The sequence below is a fragment of the Apostichopus japonicus genome, chromosome 17, assembly GCF_037975245.1.
Source record: "Apostichopus japonicus isolate 1M-3 chromosome 17, ASM3797524v1, whole genome shotgun sequence".
NCBI lineage: Eukaryota > Metazoa > Echinodermata > Holothuroidea > Aspidochirotida > Stichopodidae > Apostichopus > Apostichopus japonicus.
In genome coordinates, this window is record NC_092577.1 from 4,402,752 (window position 1) to 4,418,913 (window position 16,162).

Consider the following 16,162-nt stretch of genomic DNA (forward strand, 5'->3'; position numbering starts at 1 on the left):
TTCGGTTTATTATATATGTTCGTCTGTAATTATAGCATGCTAAAGTACTTGCTAGAAGTTTTCAAAAAGAGAGGCTTTAACTCTTCCAAAGTGTTCTCTTGAAATTCTAGTAAATGGACACACAAGATGACTGAATGTCCAGTGAGGTAAATTTCCTTCAGGGTGCACGTGGTAATAGAAAAAAGTTAAAGGATTTGACCAAAGGTGACCATTTTGAATATCTGACAATTTTCTAATACAGCATATATCTTTCAACGTGAATGTGCATGGCCTGCACAAACATACTACCATAATGTACCTCACAATGTATTTCTCATACTTTGTTCAGTTATAACATATATATACATATATATATATATATATGCAGCTGTCAAACCAACAAAACTCCTCAAGCTAATTCTATGAGAGTATCAGCAAATATCCTCGTGGTTGCTCATTTTGGTAAGTTACGTAATTCACGTTGCGGGCCCTCGATCATAATACCTCAACAAACAGCTCGCCCTCACAAAGAATTAAGTTTGGCGCTCTGGCATGGCTGATCGATATTCTTATCACTACCGCTGGAATCATGAGAAAACAGATGAGAAGACACATCAGGGGCGTATCCAGGATTTTCTAACCCGGGGGGCGCAAATTACTATCTAAGCGGAGCGCCACCTTCGGTTGGCGCGCAGCGTACAAGAAAGTTTCTGGTTTTGATAACCCCCCCCCCCCCCCAGATCACCGGAAATGCCACTTCTCGAGGATGAAATGACCAACCAGATGCACACTTTTGCCTGAGAACCAAGAATTTGTTTTCCATTTATAACCTTTTGAAGATTGTCACCAATCACACATCATGTTGACCTCATCACAACTCATGTGGATCATTGCTTTTTGTAGGTGATTTTACGTCGCGGCCTACAATAACCCGTAAACCCCACTTTTCAAGGTTTTAAGCCAATTATTTGTTCAGAATTTGAAAATTCACAATTCTCGTGAATAAATTCACTTCAAAACATACCCATAATGTTGCACAAAATTTCATCTATGGACAACCAATACAGAAAAACCTTCTTCACCCCCTAACAGACCGGTCAAAATTGCACGAGTAGAGGGAAGTATGATGAAGAATGGTGGTCAGGGAATTTTCGAAAATTCAGACACAGTTAATATATTGGTGTACAAATATTCAAACCTCTTATTAACGGCTACTATAAAACTTCGTTGAAGGAAATGAAAAATATCATATATTTCCGAAACCGAACACTACAAACATCTACAGTTTTGAGGCTGTTCATCCCGGAACGCCATTTTCATGCTCACTAATACGATGTGATATCTGCTGTTCGCTTTAAAAATAATAAATAATAAATAATAATTGAAATGAGACTGGAATAAATAACTATATCTGTTTATTATGCAAAGCTCCACCAGTGGCGTAACGATGAACCCGGGGGCTCCTGGCCCAACGGGGATCCCCTATCAGGAGGTCCAAGCAAGGGCGTCCGCAAAATTATTTACAAGTAGGTCAAAAAGGTGTAACACACTACTTTCTACTATCTAAGCGCAGCGCCACCTTCGGTTGGCGCGGAGCGTACGACGATTTTTTTGGCCAGAAAATACTCCTAGATCGTCGGAAAAGACACTTCCCGTTTAAGTTGCATTTACACATCGGTTGTTTTGAGATCTCATGTCTTAGGATTTTGACTTTCAATAATTTCAGTAATGCATTATGGGTCCGTATGCAATGAACATAACTAGAGAACTGTTGGTTGAGGGAAATCATTGAAATGTCAAATGCTTAACTTTTTCTTTTAATTTTTGATTTTCCAGGGGGGAGTGGGCAAGTGCCCCCCTCCCCTACTGTATGGAGTATAATGGGGACTACTGTACAAATACAGTAATCAAACCTTAGCATAGGCCTAATTTCGGCTGAAACTTTGTCTCCATGTAAGCCTAATTTTTACTTAATTACCAGATACAACGAAGGCATCTTTATTCTTACCTTTTATTATTATATTTCTATGAAAGCCCTGACTTCATTTTCAAATGAACGCAGTTTCAAGTCTGTTGGGTGTTGGGTTATTGTTTTAGAATTTTTCAAAAAATCATATGTCCCGATGTTGTACTCAGTATAACATTGGCTGGAATTGGGTTTTAAATTATATACTTCGTTTTCGATTATAATAATAAATAACACAACTAGCTCGATAAATACATTAATACCCAATGAACCCATGATCATGGTGTCCGTATTCCGTATCACGTGAAAATATGTATATTGTCTTGTTCAGTCTTTGTATGAGTTTTTCTTTCCCAGTAAAACGGGCCCTCCCTATCCAAAGAGGTATACCCCTTTTCTGTTCATCAGTATAGCGGGGCCCACTTTTGGTCGGGGCCACCTGCTCAGCACGGTCCGAGCCCACAGGAGTTACGCTACTTTGCCCCACATTCTTTCAAGTTCATTTCGAAAGACGCACAGTTTCAAGTTCATTACACACTGAAGGCTTCGATTCTCTATCTGCCTTCAGTTAGGGAAGATCTTGGGATTTTCATCCTAGATGTCGCTAGATATTGCTAGATATCAATACAGTACAGTGCCCTTGGGATTTCATTGATTTTTCGGGGCCTGATCTTGGGAAATTGCAAAGACGGAAGCGGCCACACTCCATGTAGGTGAGTGCACGACCTCTAGCGGTCACTAATATCGTCCCCGTTTTCGCGTAGTGGCGAACGTGCACTTTTGGCGAAATTGAGTTAAATATTGTTCTTACCTATTGCGAGGGTGAAGAATCGGTGGTTGAGCCGGGTTAGAAGTTTTAAAACTGTCTATTTTTTTCGTTTTTTCTGACTCATTTTTGACGAATGTCCACTTAAGACCGACTCTCGTTTTTACATACTGACGAATACTTTAGTCATCATTACAACCACTCAGTAACACTATTTGTCTAAGGTCCATGCATTTTCGCATATCGACGAATATTACCCTTTGGAACAAGCCGAACATAACAACCATGTCATACTGACTTGAGAACCAACTAACTGCCATTTGAAAACACCCAGGATTATGGGAAGGTAATATCTTTATTAGTTCACCTCGTCATTTAATTGATTTATACAGTATTCATATACTACGGAAGCGTAGAAGAGACATGGTGATGAAAGAGAAACAAACTCGTCAAAATGACAAAATTCGGAAAAAGACGTTTTGCCGAGTTTAACAACTCGTCAAAACGACAAAATTATTAAATTTGCCGAGATGCAACAAGTCGCCAAAATGACAAAATTCTGAAAATTGACGTTTTGCCGAAATACAATAATTCATCAAAATGACAAAAATCTGAAACTTGACGTTTTGCCGAGATACAAAAAGTCGTCAAAATGACAAAATTTTGAAAATTGACATTTTGCCGAGATACAACACGGGAAAAAAACACGCGTTTAAATCGCCGTTTTCGGTCTGTAATTGCGACGTAAATTCCGAGTTCCAGCCTGTTTCCGTTACGTTTCCACTCCTGAAACTAGTGATTAAGGTAGGCTTACGACCCAACTTAAACGCGTGAGTTTTCCGCGTTCGCGATGACTTATTTACCGAGTACGCGGTGACCGTAAACGCCAAGTGTCATCCAAATACGGTGAAGCTCGCTTAATCGTGCGGTTTCAGGGAAGGGTAATCTTTACGTTTCCGGTCACAATTACAACAGATTCGCTACCTTAAACATGACCGTTAATCTGGAGTTTACGTTTGAATCCAGCAGTAAACTTCTCGCATTGATCATCGTAAACGCCATGATTACACCAATATATACGGAGAAACGTGGTCATCGTAAACACATTACTTACGACCAATACAGGGGCTGGGCTTATTCGCCACGTTTAGGGAGTCTTAATCGGGTTGATTAGGCTGAGAAATACACGGACCACCTCTATCAAATATTACATTTGATTTAAAGAAAATTGAAAATAATAAACATAAAATCACACTCGCTTGATTTTCCACTTTTTTATTTATATATTTGCACCTCATATCGCATCGTAAACGTTTATTTGTTATTTTTACACTTATACAAAAAAAAAGTAAATGAACGAAATACCATTTCTAATGTGTAACATATAAATGCAACTCAATATTGCTTTACATCATAGTGTTGAATATTCAGCTTTTTGAATACAAAGTTTAAACCTCGAGAAGCCAGTTTCCTTTTCAAATTTCAAAACATGCATTATTGTCCGGAGAATGTTTTTTGATACCCAAATATTACTCTACTTACATTGTGGCAATTATATACACATGCAACGATTTTAATGCCAGGTGAAAGAAGGAAAAAACAAGTAAATATGGAATGTTTCTATTTTTAGTTACTAGTTTGCAAATCAAAACCTCTGAAAACCAGCTTCTCACTTGAAGTAACTTAACATATCAGCAGTTTAAATTGAACCAAACAAATTTATGTTTAAAATTCCGTGTGTTTATCCTTATATGATATAAACGCCTAGAGGCACTTCTTCCATGATGGTTGTCGGCCCCTCGACCCCCCCCCCTCCACGCAGGCCCGGAAACGGTACCAGCCTCTTTTATGTGGAACGAACTTGACACAGAACACCACTTCCTGCCTCATTTCGTAGCACGCTTAATATTTTGTTGCTGCTTTAAATTTTATTGTAATTAACATATATTTTGATATAAAATGCAATGATAGCCCAAACAAGATCTCTAAATTTTTTACCCTGAAAGTCTGGAATTAACCATGCATGAATAATGAAAGACAAACGTACAAGTACAACAACATTTCGACGACAAGTTATTAGGCCTATGCTCTAAAGCTATGTCTTATTTTAAAATATGATTTACTAAATGATTCATTAACAATTAATACAATCATGCTTTTTTCTTGGCTTTTGTTTCCTGAAAATATTTTAAGGATAACTTAATCCTTAACAATTAATCCCTTGATGGAATATATTAGCTGTGAAGGGAAAAAAGGCTTCCATTAAAGCAAAAGACTAACAAGAAAATAATAATTAATTCTGACATCTATTATTATGGGCATATTCTTTCTTCCTTGTTGCATTTAACTCAGGCAGGATTTCGTTTTAAAGGTATCATGTAATTACACCAAATGTTAAATTAGAGAAAACTCTTCTTTATTATACAAAATCGTCCACTGCAACTTGTTTGTATCCAAAACAACGGCGTTTGCTGTTTGTTCCTGGTGCCTCATTAATCAACAAATGCTCAGGACAGGATTATCCACGTGCAACTGGGGCACGAGTTTAAACGTTGGGTAAAAAATTCAAAGAAATATTGTGATAACGTTACATTATTCTACGTTGTATATGGTACAAAAAGTTCAAAGAAGTCAAACGAAATGGACTTCGATATGCAGTCTTTACACTGTTGATCAATGACTGTTTTTATGTGATGTTTTAATGTCCGTATCATAACCACCGTGGGCAAATAGATGTCTTTTGTGAGCTATACATCCGGCGTTATCCGGTACCAATGTATCTCTATGGGAGATCCAATAAACTGTTTGCCACGGGCCTCCCACAAGCTTAATCCGGCACATCAAACAATGACCATTTTCACCATTTGGAGGGGGGTCATACCTTCATTGTTATTGTTCAGCCTAATTAACAGCCCAAGTTGGGGCGTCAGTCGGTACGCATTTTAAAGAAACGTCTCCTTTCCTAACAGTGGGTATCCTTTTTTCTGGACTTTTCGCTAAGGAGAACGTCCTTATAGAATGAGTCCAGCCTCATTTTGTTCAGTCTTTCCGACTCCCAAGTGAACTCCTGCACTACGGTACCCTAGCTCGTTCGCTCTCCATGTCAGATTCTTCGGATGACATATACTCAGTTGACATCACTGTACAGTCTGTCTTTTCTCTCCTCTGACCAGTCTATGTTCTTCATTGCGCTCAATCTACACTGAAGTTTCTGTAAACAAAGACACAAGAATAAGTATGAATTAGACATATATAAAGATCAGTTGGCATATAGTTTACTTTTGTCGAAAAATATACTAGCTCCAACTGTCAATATCTCCAGCCCCCCCCCCCAGTGAAAAATGTGGAGGCGCGGAAGTATCATTCCGCCCCCCCCCCCCCCGCTTCGCAAGTCAGAAAAACCCCTTTTTCATTTCCAAATGAGAAAAAAAATCTCATTTGGAGCACCAAATTGCATCTAAGGCCAGGTGAAAATACAAAATTAAGTTTACAAAATGGGGTGGGTGTTGAAGTGTGCTTTATTGCACCAAATTGCATCTGAGGCCACCTGGAAATGCAAAAACTCCCCTTAGACCCCTCCCCCGGGCCGGCCATCAGTCTTCAACCCCCCTACTCAAATGTACCTTCCTACGCCACTGTATATTTCAACGGTTTACAAAGCAGATTTGTTTATGGGTTGGGGGGAGGTAGGGGGTACGTGGTCGGGTGAGGTTCACCATCACAAGGTTAGAACGTGAATGTATCAATAACAGTATACCCTGGCAAATTGTGCATGAAACATTTTACAGATATCTGAAAGGAGATTATTATATTATTTCTCTCACTGTCATATTTTAACTCTTTTAATTTATCGTTTTTAAAGGAGCGAATGCCTGTACAGGTCTAGGGTTTATATAACGGTGACTTTTAGTGATTGAAAAATTACATTAATAAGTCTTGGCCTAGTGTTACGTACCGAACAATCCAGTAGCACAGAGAACTTCGTTTTCGTTTTTTTTTTCGAAAGAAGTTGTTCCTTCTCAGCCAGTAGTGCTCGGAGTGCCTTTAATTCTTCCTTCAAATGTTTGCACCGAGCTTTCTGTCACAACATGTGCATACTGCCGCGGTAGTTCCAATTGTCGCTGCTTCTAAATGTTTTTTTCTTTTTCCAATACACGTATGACATTTTCCTGCGGAACATCATTAAAAACCAGCGACGGATCGAATTGAAAGTGTACTTTTATAAACTGGCAACCTTGCTTCCACGGAGCTTTCTGTTACTTCTGCAATAAACCACGAAGCCGGAATCGTCCATGTTGAATGCTCTTTGCAATGTAGAACTCGATTGAGGATCAAGTGCGGTGTGAATCAAACCAACGTGTTGCTACTTGTGATACCGCCTTTTACTGATTTCAAATTGCCCGCTTTCTAGTAAGCCCAGGCTGTGACGTAATTAACTATACTGAATACGTTATTGTTACTAACCAACTGGATTAGCCAACCAGTGAACTGCAAAGTGACAGACAGTAAACTTTATCATTGTGATGTGACCGGAAATTTCACTTGCTTATCTGGAAATGGTATTTATAGTAAGTGAGCAGTATACTTTTCTGTTTCGTACATATATTGCGGTGGGTATTTGCAGGGAGTTGTTATAACAACTCCCTGGTATTTGTGCGTTTCATCGCTTTAGTTCTTCGAATATCATGCACTTGAGGGCATATTGAGAGAAACCGGCAGAGCAAAAAACGGACTGTTGAAATCTATCTCGACTAATCTATGAAAAAGAATATGGACAATGGGAATCGTAAGAGGAGCATTTAAAAACGGGGGGAGGGGAGGGGGAGGGGCGGGGCAGGGGGCATGTGGTAGGAGGTTGGAGGTTGGAAAAAGTTTCGCACAAAATTTAAGCAAAAATTACTTAAATCTCAAATATGGATTTGCGCCGCTATGACCGACAAAGTTTAGCCGAGGTTTTTGAAGCCTGACACTGAGTACCGATTGTTCGATATCCCAGTTCCGAGGCTTGTGCCCCCCCCCCACCCACCCACCCTGTCCCCGTTTTTAAATAAATGCCCTAAATAGCTATTCTGGACCCGACCATTTCTAAAGCCGCAAAAACGGCATCACCAAAGAACCGGCTAATTATATTTGAATTTCTATCTCAGGACTAAACTCGGAGGGGGTACATATAGTTGGATAGAAGGAGACATCCACAAATATCCAAAATATGACTCATTTGTAATATAAGATGAATTCTATGACCATTCTGGATCAGTTTAGGGGCAAATGTTGTATCCATGAGATGTCAATGTGTTCCTCGATCACCTAACTTTCCAATTAAAATCAACGGATTACATTCTATAACAAATGCATATGTAATTAAACAGGTTCATAATACAATTAAGAACGATTCTTTGCATTAACAGTTAAGTTTACCACACATTGGGGAACCTGACGAGGGGTGGGGGAGTGGGTGGGGTGCACCACATGGTTGCATTGGGTCCCCAACATATAGCGTTAAAGGAGGTCTAATTAAAGTACCCTAATTATTGTTTATGCTCATTTAAACGTCGCGGGTTCTCGGAAGCTAACTTGGCGAAAACAGCAAAGGGAAAACTCGATTGGATTTCAAGTGACAAAAATTGTGCGATGCTATGTACTCAGTGTGAATCCTCCAAGCCATAGTTTTTTTTTTTCTTGTCTTCGAAAAGTCTTCAACGCAAAGCGATTCTTTTCACATATCAGTTGATGGAAACTGCAATTATTATATTATCATTATGTTCTACTAGTCCATAAATTTGTTAGTACAATCATGGAGGTAAAAACCTCCATCATACAATGGTACAATGTCCTTTCTACGCTTCTGTAGCTCCGTAGTTAGCGTCCAACATTGATATTTCCGAATTCTACGGTCCAGCAACAATAGGCAGCTAAATTCAAATCTGTATGGAAGCCGTGAACTGCCGCTTCTAAAACTTGTTGACGATCTCGTGAACTTATGTTAAAGTCGGAGGAAACTGAATATAGCAGTTTGTCGATCATTTAACCATGCTTTGACTCAGTGATCATATAGAAGCTGGAATCTTACAATAAACAATTAAACAATGTGAAGCGTGTCACAGTGACAATAGCATTTGATATTTACATGTTATTCAGTATATCACGCCTTTTTGACAGTAATCACAAACACATTCTTGCTATATTTTTCAGAGACCCACGAGTTATCATTTTAAAAGGTTTGAAATTCTGACACTCTTCAAAATGCGGCAGTATTTAATTTTTAATTTTATTCAGTTCCTTATCAACAGCGTAATGATATAGCTACATTCCATTTTTGACATTCAACATATTAAACATCACTTGTGCATTTAACGTTACTTGATCGAGACGTAGCTTGCAATAATTTTCAGGAAAATTCGTTTCATATATATAACTATTGGAGAATAAAACCATTACCTTGATCCGGCACATGCATATGGATTTCGCTGAGTGTAGGCGCTCTACTTTTGCCTTTGTATGGCACTTATGTACGGTATGTTCTTCAAAATGCGGCAGTATTTAATTTTTAATTTTATTCAGTTCCATATCAACAGCGTAATGATATTGCTACATTCCATTTTTGACATTCAACATATTAAATATAAACTATCACTTGTGTATTTAACGTTACTTGAACCAGATGTAGTTTACAATTATTTTCAGGAAATTCGTTTCATATATAACTATTGGAGAATAAAACCATTACCTTGATCCGGCACATGCATATGGATTTCGCTGTGTATACTACGCATTGTAATGTAGGCGCTCTATTTTTGCCTTTATACGGCACTTATGTATGTTTATTTACTATTTATATATATATATATATATATATATATATATATATATATATATATATATATATGAAAATCGTAATGAGTTTGTAAATCAAGAACAGTGAAACAAACTTTCAGCCTCCACCAGGATTCGAGCCATGGGCCTCCCGCTCTGTACGCGGACACCCTAACCACTAGGCTATATGGACGCTGATTGTATGTCCAGAGGTTCGAAACCGGTAAGGAAGGTCTATATGTTTGGGACTTGCTATTCTGTTTATTTAAGACTTGCATGTGTCTCAAGCATGAATGTATTACGGTACCCTCACATGATAATACTTCCGTGTCTCAGGTATGCATTTCTTTAATGGAATTATGTAACGGACACAGGATAATCTTAGCTATTATATATTTGCATATAGGTGCGTGATTTTTACAAACACCACACGTGAATATGCCAATTTTTTGGCATAATGCTTATTTTCTCAAGCGATATAACTTATTTTCGACATTTCCGTAAAAACTAAACAGTAATGAACGTCGTTTACGTATTATACACAGGGACGTAGCTAAGGCCTAATGATTGAGAGTGGGTAGGGGGGGGGGAGAGATGTAGTTGCTGAAATTCCAACTGGATGGGATTTGGAGCCAGAAAATTCCGACTGCTGCCTTGTAACCCGCAGCCCCCCCCCCCCCACACCCTACTCGTCAACGATACAGTCAGTGTCAGTCAGTCAGTCAGACACTCCATCTTTCGCGACTGCACTTTTGTTTTTTCGGTACATTTGTACCACTGGCCCTCACTTCACAAATTTATTAATCACTCTGGTTAGCGAGAAAGCAATGAGTATAAGTTATCTGCTTGATAGGCAACATAGACTACCAACTAAAAAAGCTATGTTAATGTAACAAAGGGGAAAACTTTTCTTTTTCAACAAATTATATTCGACGACATAGTGAACTACCCCAAAATACAGTGCTTTTTCCTAGCGCGCTTAATATTATTTTCTTGGGGGGGGGGGGGGGCTATTTATCACTCACATGAAAAAATTAAATTGTTCACTTCATTCCAACTGAGCATTGGGAATGAAGTGAACAGTTAAACATTTTGCAGAAAAATGTTGAGTTGACGAGATGCGATAAGTTGCCAATTAAACATTTCGCAGAAAATTTTACAATTGCTCAATTGGGATGAAGTGAACAATTGAACATTTTGCCAAAAACATGTCCAATTAACGAGATAAGATAAGTTGTCAATTGAACATTTTGCAGAAAATTTTTCAATTGCTCAGATGGAATGAAGTGAACAAGTGAACAATTTGCAGCAAAATGTCTAATACACGAGATATGATAAGTAGTCAATTAAACACTTTTCAAAAATTGTTCAATTGCTCAGTTTAAGCAACTAAGCAATCCAACAGTTTTCTGCTTTTTTTTTTTGATAAGATTTTATCTTGTTATTTTAACAATTTACTGAAAAATTTCACTTTATGGGCAAAGTTTTTCTTATGTTGATGGCCATTTTAAGCTTCCGTAGAATAGCATTGAGCGTTTTTATTGTATACGTTGTACAGTAGTTTATTAGGCATTTTTTTTAGAGTATTCAAAATCACACGAAGTTTTGTATGGTGGAGTATAAGAACCGCGAGATACAATTTCTTAATATGACAAGGAAAACGTGGTAAATATGACTGATTAAAGGTCAAGTTTGACCGAAAATTGTAGGTCACCCACAAATAGCAAGAATTTATGAAAAATAGAGTGCGACAGTCGAAAAAATTAGAGTGCCACAGTCGGAAATTCCGTACTCATAAGCGTACGTATACAATTTTAATCGAAGGCTGGTGGGTACAGTTTCTTCCTCGTTATGATCCCTCACTATAATTTTCAGTTGATATATGTCATCAACATATTATGTTAAATTAAAAGTAAGTATAGGTATCATCAACCTATATATGAAATTGATCGCAGAGTCAATCAGGCGTAATAGATTTAGGGAGGGGAAAATTGATTGTGGGGTGAGGGGCTTCGAGTTCAAATACGTATACTCATCAAAAGTAGTCTGTAATGGCCCCAAATTACGGCATGCTGTAATTGCTGGAAGTTTTCAAAAAAGTCCTTTCCTGAAGGTGTTCTCTCTCCATGTTGTTCGCTGACATTATAAACACACACAACAAGATGACTAAATTTCCCAGTTAGGTAAATTTCCTCCAAGGTGGTTAATAAAACAGTTTAAGAATTTTAACATAAGGTGACCATATTTTAATATGTAGCATATATGGGACCAATAAATCATACTTAGTATGATAGTAATATTTAGTAGTGTAGGGTCTACTCGTTTGTATTGGGCTTTAACCTAGTGAAGTTGCATATAACAAGGTTTGAACCTAACTGGAGACCAAAACTTCCCGGTACGTAACACCTTACCCTAACACCAAAAATAAATGAAGAGGCGCGGGAGGGGGGGGGGGGGGGGGTCGGGGGTCGGACAGAGGATTCAAGAAATTATGTAATATATAGGCTTCTTTAATAGTGCAGTTCCTAAAGGGTCTACTCGTTTGTATTGGATTTTAATGCCTTCTAAATCGCTTAATTTTCAAACATGTTCTGTGAAGACTTCTATATTTCAGTCATACTTTCCCAAGCGTTGGCACAATTCCCCTAAGCGTGGGCACAATAAAGTTACTGTCACACATGCATGTTAACCAATATGTATATGGGTATATATGTATATGTGTCAGGGGGGGGGGTCGGGTGTCGGAAAGAGGATTCTAACATAAAGGCTTCTTTAATAGTGCAAAGCGTGGGCACAATAAAGTTACTGTCACACATGCATGTTAACCAATATGTATATGTGTATATATGTATATGTGTCGGGGGGGGGGTGGTCGGGTGTCGGAAAGAGGATTCAAGAAAGTATGAAATATATAGGCTTCTTTAATAGTGCAGTTCCTAAAGGGTCTACTCGTTTGTATTGGGTTTTAATTCCTTCTAAATTGCTTAATGTTCAAACGGTTTCTGTGAAGACTACTATATTTCAGTAATACTTTCCCAAGCGTGGGCACAATTCCCCTAAGCGTGGGCACAATAAAGTTACTGTCACACATGCATGTTAACAATATGTATATGTGTATATATATATATGTGTCGGGGGGGGGGGGGGTCGGGGGTCGGAAAGAGGATTCAAGAAAGTATGTAAGATATATACTATATGTACTATATTTCAGTCATACTTTCCCAAGCGTGGGCACAATTCTCCTAAGCGTGGGCACAATAAAGTTACTGTCACAAATGCATGTTAACCAATATGTATATGTGTATATATGTATATGTGTCGGGGGGGGGGTCGGGTGTCGGAAAGAGGATTCAAGAAAGTATGTAATATATTGGCTTCTTTAATAGTGCAGTTCCTAAAGGGTCTACTCGTTTGTATTGGGTTTTAATTCCTTCTAAATTGCTTAATTTTCAAACGGTTTTTGTGAAGACTTCTATATTTCAGTCATACTTTCCCAAGCGTGGGCACAATTCCCCTAAGCGTGGGCACAATAAAGTTACTGTCACACATGCATGTTAACCAATATGTATATGGGTATATATGTATATGTGTCAGGGGGGGGGGGGTCGGGTGTCGGAAAGAGGATTCTAACATAAAGGCTTCTTTAATAGTGCAAAGCGTGGGCACAATAAAGTTACTGTCACACATGCATGTTAACCAATATGTATATGTGTATATATGTATATGTGTCGGGGGGGGGGGTCGGGTGTCGGAAAGAGGATTCAAGAAAGTATGTAATATATAGGCTTCTTTAATAGTGCAGTTCCTAAAGGGTCTACTCGTTTGTATTGGGTTTTAATTCCTTCTAAATTGCTTAATTTTCAAACGGTTTCTGTGAAGACTACTATATTTCAGTAATACTTTCCCAAGCGTGGGCACAATTCCCCTAAGCGTGGGCACAATAAAGTTACTGTCACACATGCATGTTAACAATATGTATATGTGTATATATGTATATGTGTCGGGGGGGGGGGTCGGGGGTCGGAAAGAGGATTCAAGAAAGTATGTAATATATATACTATATGTACTATATTTCAGTCATACTTTCCCAAGCGTGGGCACAATTCTCCTAAGCGTGGGCACAATAAAGTTACTGTCACACATGCATGTTAACCAATATGTATATGTGTATATATGTATATGTGTCGGGGGGGGGGGTCGGGTGTCGGAAAGAGGATTCAAGAAAGTATATAATATATAGGCTTCTTTAATAGTGCAGTTCCTAAAGGGTCTACTCGTTTGTATTGGGGTTTTAATTCCTTCTAAATTGCTTAATTTTCAAACGGTTTCTGTGAAGACTACTATATTTCAGTCATACTTTCCCAAGCGTGGGCACAATTCCCCTAAGCGTGGGCACAATAAAGTTACTGTCACACATGCATGTTAACAATATGTATATGGGTATATATGTATATGTGTCGGGTGGGGGGGGGGGGGTTCGGGGGTCGGAAAGAGGATTCAAGAAAGTATGTAATATATAGGCTTCTTTAATAGTGCAGTTCCTAAAGGGTCTACTCGTTTGTATTGGGTTTTAATGCTTTCTAAATCGCTTAATTGTCGAACGGTTTCTGTGAAGACTACTATATTTCAGTCATACTTTCCCAAGCGTGGGCACAATTCTCCTAAGCGTGGGCACAATAAAGTTACTGTCACACATGCATGTTAACCAATATGTATATGGGTATATATGTATATGTGTCAGGGGGGGTCGGGTGTCGGAAAGAGGATTCTAATATAAAGGCTTCTTTAATAGTGCAAAGCGTGGGCACAATAAAGTTACTGTCACACATGCATGTTAACCAATATGTATATGTGTAGTGTATGCGGCTGCGTACATTATACATATGTTGTCTATGTATATATGTTAATCGTACATATGTCTGTATCTGAGACTGTATCTGTGGACTGTATTGGCCGCAAATTAAGCAACTTGCCATAATTGCTAGGAATGTTCAAAAAAATACTTTCCTTGGAGGTCTTCGCTCTCCAAATTGTTCTCAAACATTCTTTATGAACACAAAATATGACTGAATGTCTAGTGAGGTAATTTTTCTTCCAAGGAGGTAATATAACCGTTTAAGAATATTGACCAGGGGTGAGGTGACCATTTTTGAATATATGGCATATATTGGCCAATACAGCATACTTTAATCCTTCTACATAATCTATACTAGTTGCATATAACAAGTTTGAACCTAACTGGACACCTAAACTTCTCCCGTAGCAACGTAAACACCTTCGAAAATTAAACGGGTGAGGGGGGGGGGGGGGTCGGAGTGTTTGAAAGAGAATATAAGAAAGTATATGATGTATAGGCTTTTGTCTCACTTGCATTTTTTTCATGGGGCCTTCTCGTTTGTACATGGTGTAATGCCTTCCAAATTGTTAAATTTATGAACAGGTTTTATGACAACTAGCCTAATATATTTCAATCATACTCTCCCAAGCGTGGGCACAATTCCCTAAGCGTGGCACAATACGGATCATATGTATATATGTGTGTGTATAGTGTACGCGGCTGCGTGCAGTACCCGTTGTAATATGTTCATTTTAATTGTTACGTCTGTATCTAGCCGGTAAGCAATAGGCCCTACCTACAAGTTGTTTTTCATTCTATATATTAATCTTCGTGGCATTGTTCCACTAATTTTGAGGTGAATGTTTGTAAAACGTTTCCATGTTTGAATTCAGAGTTCAATAACATTATCTACAATAGAAAATTTTCAATAGAAATGAACGTGGAACACATTTCTGGCGTCAACATGTGTCATTTATTTACACTTGCTTTCTATCGCTGCAACAGAAACATTTGCAGCAATGAATAAGAGAGGAAAGGGAGAGCAAAATCGTTATTAAGTTGTCGCATTCCTGCAGTAAAGAGTGCACCGTCTTAACTACAAATTTATAAATATATACTTTGTACCTCGTAAAACGTGTTTGGTAAAGTATGTTCTTTACTTTGAATCTTTTACTTGCAATTGTTTAGATTTTACACCCCCAATACAAAACCAGTATATCCCTCTCCAAAGGTTTGCTGTTTTGGCCCCTAATATGCCAGGTATTCAAATATGGTCACCTTTGATACAAAAAAAAAATTGTATTTGTATTACCACCCTTGAGGAAATTAACATTCAGTCATTTTATGTCTTTAATTTAGAAAGTATGAGAACAATTTGGAAAGTAAAGACCTCCTGGAAGGTAATTTTTGTTAACTTCTGGCAGTTATATATAGCGTGCTATAATTTGTGGCATATGCAGACTACCTTTCATCCATTTAGCCACCGACAAATTGCTCAACGGGCAAGTATTAGCTTTGAAGTTATGTTTTCAGGATCACCGCCCTATAAGTGTGTTATACATGTGCACATAATGGTAGCAGTGTTATACATATGAGCTGTAAATGTTACCCTAAAACTGTGGATTTCTAGGCATTAACCCATCATTTCATGCTCACGACCCGACCTATAGCCAGATTGTTTAACAGGTGAGTTACAACTCCCTGATTTAACTAGTAATTAGCTAGGAAGCACATTAACGCAGGAGGATCGCCATCCTTTTGGAAATTTTCCAGTTCATATACTCCCTTAATGGGGTATAAG